We start from the raw sequence: 6,000 nt of genomic DNA, 5'->3' as shown, positions 1-6,000 counted from the left end.
AGGACGTTAATGCATTTATATGCAGAAAATAGATGTATGTTGGTGCAATAAACATACAGATCTGAATTCATTTAAAACGTGTTCTTATTGAGAATAATTTGTAGTGTCTTTCATATCCAATTATTTGAAGTGCGTGGTCATGTGGCCCTCCAATAATAATGCTGAAAAAATTTTGGCCCTCTTTGTCATGGAAGTTGCCCATCCCTGTTTTAAAGAGCCGTTAAAAATGCATCTTAGTTCTTTTTTTTCAGGCAACAGGAGGCGCTACTAGACAGCGTTGATATACCAGCGAGGGATAATTGTGCAAATTTTGGTATCTTGCCTTAAATGTAGGCCTAATTCAAACACTTGAGAAATTTCAAAATGTTTTAATAACTATGTAGCCTGTGGGACTTAGTCCCAGTGGGGAAGGAAATGGAGGGGCACTAGGACCCAGCAGGAAGCATCAGCGTTTTGGTAATCACGTAATGTGGATATAAGGAGCTCCCTCGATACCCGTGAGGTGCCGCCATTGTGGAAACGTGTGCTCGGAACGCGAACGGAGTTTGGAGTTGCCGACTTTGCCGGGTTCGTGGGTTGATCGCTTGTACGCAGGAGAAACGCTGGATGCAGTACGGAGAGTTTGGGCTGCTGACACAGTCATTGATATTGGGGGAGAAGATTGGAAGTGCAGTTGTCCGGGGAGGCTGCAGAGGAGTGGAGACGCGCCTGTGGTGCAGCCGCTGTTTTTTTCCCACCTTGATTTGTGTTTGTGGTGTGTAGTACAACACCTACAACGAACTCTACAGATTTTTACTTTATATTGGGCATTATTGTCGATGTAAATTAGTCATAGTTCTGCATTGCCAGTTAGGTGAGCTCTATCTGCTTTGTATTTTATTTTAAATAACCAGCTGTAATTGTTGTATTTTAACAGCCCCTTTTTATGTAAGACTCTATAGCTGGGTCCCTTTTTTTGGGTTGTCTGGTGGTTGGCAGTTCACTTTAGCCCAGGGTTGTGTGCTGTGCTTGGGGTGTTTGAAACAGTTTACGTTTGAAAGTCTGGGGAGTGGCATTGCGCACTTGGGTATGTGTCCAAATTGGAGGATGCAGCTAATGGTTGCAGTGATTATTTTCTTGTACCTGGGCTATGCGTAGCTGCCACCCACGGGACCCATTTGAGGCTGTACCTAGTGTTACTATCTTAGAGTCTTTTAACCTTGGGGTTGTGATGTCATCGCTCCTTCTTTTACATTTGTTATAATAAAAGTGTTATCGTACCTACAGCTGTGTGATCACTGTATGGGGATCATCACGGGGAACCATTACGATTGGATGGGGCTTTTCCCCCCCCTTTTATAATTCGGGAGTGGCGTAGTTTACATTCGTTTGGGTTACATCGGCTACATTTTTGGCGCAGTCGGCAGGATCACACAGCTGGTTTTCTTAACTGTTGGAAAGTTAGAGTTTTGGTTGTGTTGGAAGTGGGAAAAAAACAGTGGTTGCAGTGGATTGGAAGGGGAAACCAAAGTTCAGCAAGGATCGTGGAGGCTTGCCTTTGATTGGCTACTTATTTTTTGGAGGTTGCGTTTTGTTTATTGTAATGTCTACTGGTACTGAACCCGGGGCGGTAGGGGAAAGTATGGGGGAACAGCTAAGGGCATTATTGGCCCGAGTTCAACAGTTGGAGGCAGATAATGCAAGGTTAAGAGATGCTGCAGAATCTAGTAGTTCTGTGCCTTCAGTTCCAAATAGACCAGATTGCTATGTTTATGTACCCAGAGAAAGAAAATGCCCCAAATTCTCTGGCAACACTAGCAGTTTACCTGTAGAGGAATGGGTTGAAGAGGCCCGTCAGTCCTTGAGTGTACGCCATATGCCTCAATGCGAACAAGTTTTATTTTTGTTTGATCATTTAGAGGGTGAGGCCAAGAATGAAGTCAAGTTCCGGGCACAGTCCCATAGGGATACAGTAGACAAAATTTTTAATATATTATCAGAGACCTATGGGGCCTCCCAGTCATTTGTCTCTTTGCAGAAACAGTTCTTTCAACGCAAACAGAGAGAGGGAGAATCTGTGCGTGAATATTCGCATGCTTTACTGTCTCTGATGGGGGCAATCATGCAAATTAAACCAGGGGGTGTTCCAGAGTCAGATATTCTGGTACGAGACCAATTTATTGAGCATACAAGGGATGGAATGTTGCGACGCGAACTGAAACGTTTTGTTAGATGTAACCCTGATTCTTCTTTTTTAACAGTTCGGGGTGAGGCGGTTCGTTGGGTTGAGGAGGGAGAGCATGTGCCGGCCCCTAGGACTAGAGCTTATTCATGCGATTCGAGGGTTCATGTGGTGGACGATTGCGCTGTCAATGCCGGCCCTAAAGATGAGCTGGTGGAGGTAAAAGCGTGTTTGCGCAAACAACAAGCGCAATTGGATGCTATTTTAAAACAGTTAAGTACATGTCCTCCAGGTTCCTCTTTCAGCACGGGTAATGGTAGCGTAAGTCGTAGACCATATCGTTTCCAACCAGATGGAAAGCCTATTTGCCATCGTTGCGGACAACCGGGCCACATAGTTCGATTTTGCCGTACGCATATGGGAACTAGCTCTAGTGTACCCAGACCGGAAGGGGTGGTCGGGGAGAGTCAACACCCGGGGGTGGTGGGTTATGCTTCCCAACAACAGGGAAACTAGTACCCCCTGGCGAACGGAGCCCAACGTCAGAGGGGGGTTTAGGGGGCTCAGCTATTCCGGTAAAACAGTCCTCGAAATTGGTGGGGACTCGACCTTTGGTGGAAGTTGGTATGGGGGGCATGAAGGTTTCTTGCTTGATTGACACCGGGTCAATGGTAACCACCATTCCAGAAAGTTTTTTTAGACAACACTTCCAGCCTGGGGTTGGTGGTAAGTTGCAGGAGTGTAATTGGTTGCAGCTTCGAGCTGCCAATGGATTAGAGATCCCATACCTAGGCTATATGGAACTTGATATGCTGATTTTAGGTAAGACTCTTTCTGGAATGGGGGTTTTAGTAGTAAAGGACCCCGCTGGCCCGCTGGCTAGTAGTCAAACTCTTCAGGCGCCGGGTTTGCTGGGGATGAATGTGATCAGTGAGTGCTACGATGAACTTTTCCGCCAACATGGGTCTGCTCTGTTTACTTCTGGTCCAGCTCGGGGGGCTAGTGAGGCATGGAAGGAAGCTTTATTAACATGTCAGAAACTTGACGGTTTGCCTTCTTCAGGATATTTGGGCAAGGTGAGGTCTAAAGGCCGGGCTGCGGTTTGCATCCCTGCGGGGTCCATACAAACAGTTACTGCTACTTGTACTAAGGTATTTGGTCAGGCTCTCCGTCATGTACTGTATGAACCAAACTGTGGGAAAATGCCCGATGGTCTATTAGCCTCTAGGTCTTTCGTGACTATCGATAATGGAGAAGTTTCTGTGCCTATTGTAAATGTGGAAACCAGGGATATCTGGCTTCCCCGCAGAGTGGTTCTGGGTGCATTATTTATGGCTCAGGTACAGCCAGCCAGTGGCCACATGGTGGTGTTCGGAGAGGAAACTAATGCCCAGTGTACAGTGCAAGTTCAGTCCGTCCAGACTCCAAAGGACATTCTTGACCTGTCTGATATCTCTTGGTCTAATCTCAGTCCTGCACAAGAACAGAGCAGTAAGGCCCTCCTTCAGCAGTATAGCTCCGTCTTCTCTTGTAGGGATGGAGATTTGGGTTGCACCAATCTCATAGAGCATGAAATACCTTTGCTGGAGGACGCACCCGTACGGCAGCGATATCGCCGCCTCCCTCCCTCACAGTATGAAGTGTTCAAGAGACACATTGGAGAGCTGCTGGATCAGGGAGTAGTGCAGGTGAGCTGTAGCCCCTATGCCTCCCCTATTGTCGTGGTACAGAAGAAAGATGGCACCATTCGCCTCTGTGTAGACTATAGGCAACTTAATTCTAGGACCAGGAAGGATGCTTTTCCCCTCCCTCGTATAGAAGAATCATTGGACGCTTTGGCCGGGGCCACCATGTTTTCAACACTTGACATGGCCAGTGGGTATAACCAGGTGCCTATGGCAGACAAAGACAAGGCCAAGACCGCATTCTGTACACCATTTGGTCTTTTTGAGTTTAACAGGATGCCCTTTGGTCTGTGCAACGCACCGAGTACGTTTCAGCGCTTGATGGAGCGCATTTTTGGGGATGAGCGGTTCCAATCTTTGCTACTTTATCTCGACGATATTGTCGTCTTTTCTTCTGATTTTGGGAGTCATCTGCAGCGGTTAGAGGTGGTTTTGGCCCGACTAAAGCAATACAATCTGAAGTTAAAGTTGAAGAAATGTCGCTTCTTCCAGTCTGAAGTTAAGTATCTGGGGCACGTGATTTCAGCCGCTGGGGTTATGACAGACCCGGACAAGATCCAGACGGTGGTAGAGTGGAAGCAACCCACCACTTTGACTGAACTTCGCTCATTTCTTGGCTTTGCCTCATACTATAGGCGGTTTGTAGAGGGTTTTGCCAAGGCGGCAGCTCCCCTGCATAAGTTGGTTGGGGTTCTTCAGAGTCAACGTACACCCAGGGGAGGGAACTCCCTCAACGAACACTGGGATAGTGTCTGTGAACAAGCTTTCCAAGAGTTGAAACGAAAATTAGTGGCTTCTCCAGTGTTGGGGTATGCCGACTTCAGCAAGCCATTTTCTGTTGAGATTGATGCTAGCCATGCAGGTCTGGGAGCAGTTCTGTCACAAGATCATGGAGAAGGGAGAAGGCCAGTTGCATTTGCCAGTCGGGGTCTTTCCATAACGGAACGTAATATGTCCAATTATAGCTCCATGAAACTGGAATTGCTTGCCTTGAAATGGGCGGTCACAGAGAAGTTCCGAGAATACTTGTTGGGTGCCAGGTTTACAGTCTATACGGACAACAACCCCCTTAGCTATTTACAGACTGCCAAGCTTGGGGCGGTTGAGCAGCGCTGGGCCTCTCAATTAGCATTATTCAATTTTGACATCAAGTACCGCCCAGGGGCCATGAACCGTAATGCAGATGCACTCTCCCGGCTGCCTTGTCCTGCATCCCCCAAGGAAATGGCAGCAGTTGCCCCGGGCATTTCGGGCCCATTGTCCATGGGTCCGTTGGCTAGAAGTCAGGTACTAGAAGCCCCTTGTTTTCTTATTGATGCTCTTCCAGTACGGGAAAGGGCTGATTTACAGACTCTACAGGAGGCCGATCCTGTTATAGGATCCTTTCTACATTTTTGGCGGAGGGGGCAATTACCAACTGCTATGGAACGGAAGGAAGTTTCCGCCGATGTCCTAGAGCTGGTTCGACAGTGGCAAAGGCTTGGAGATCGTGATGGAGTTTTATATCGACATGTGCAGCCACCAGAGGGGGGCAGACCTTCATGGCAATTAGTGTTACCCCGTTCCCTGCGCAATGAAGTACTTGTAGCCCTACATGACGACCAAGGCCATCAAGGATGTGAGCGGACTACAAGTTTGGTGAGGCAACGGTGCTATTGGCCGAACATGAGGAAGGACATTGAGAAGTGGTGTCAGGAGTGTGAGCGTTGCTCCTTAGCCAAAGCGGTTCAGCCCAAAGTACGAACTTTCCCAGGCAACCTGTTGGCTTCTCGACCATTGGAGGTGGTGGCCATTGACTTCACGATCCTAGAACGAGCAAGTGACGGGAGAGAGAATGTACTAGTCGTAACCGATGTCTTTTCAAAATTTACTCAGGCATATCCCACCACAGATCAGAAAGCAAGTACAGTGGCTCGCATACTTACGGAAAAGTGGTTTTATGTCTATGGTGCCCCCCAGCGGTTACATTCTGATCAGGGCCGGAACTTTGAGGGGGACCTCTTGCGAAGCTTATGCAGACTGTATGGGGTTGAGAAAAGCCGCACCACACCCTATCGACCACAAGGAAATGGGCAGTGCGAGAGATTCAATCGCACCTTGCATGACCTACTACGAACTCTTCCTCCAGAGAAGAAGCGAAAATGGCCACAACAC

This window comes from Brachyhypopomus gauderio, chromosome 9 (genome assembly GCF_052324685.1).
Source record: "Brachyhypopomus gauderio isolate BG-103 chromosome 9, BGAUD_0.2, whole genome shotgun sequence".
NCBI classification, from domain to species: domain Eukaryota; kingdom Metazoa; phylum Chordata; class Actinopteri; order Gymnotiformes; family Hypopomidae; genus Brachyhypopomus; species Brachyhypopomus gauderio.
This window is presented reverse-complemented; position numbering follows the sequence as displayed.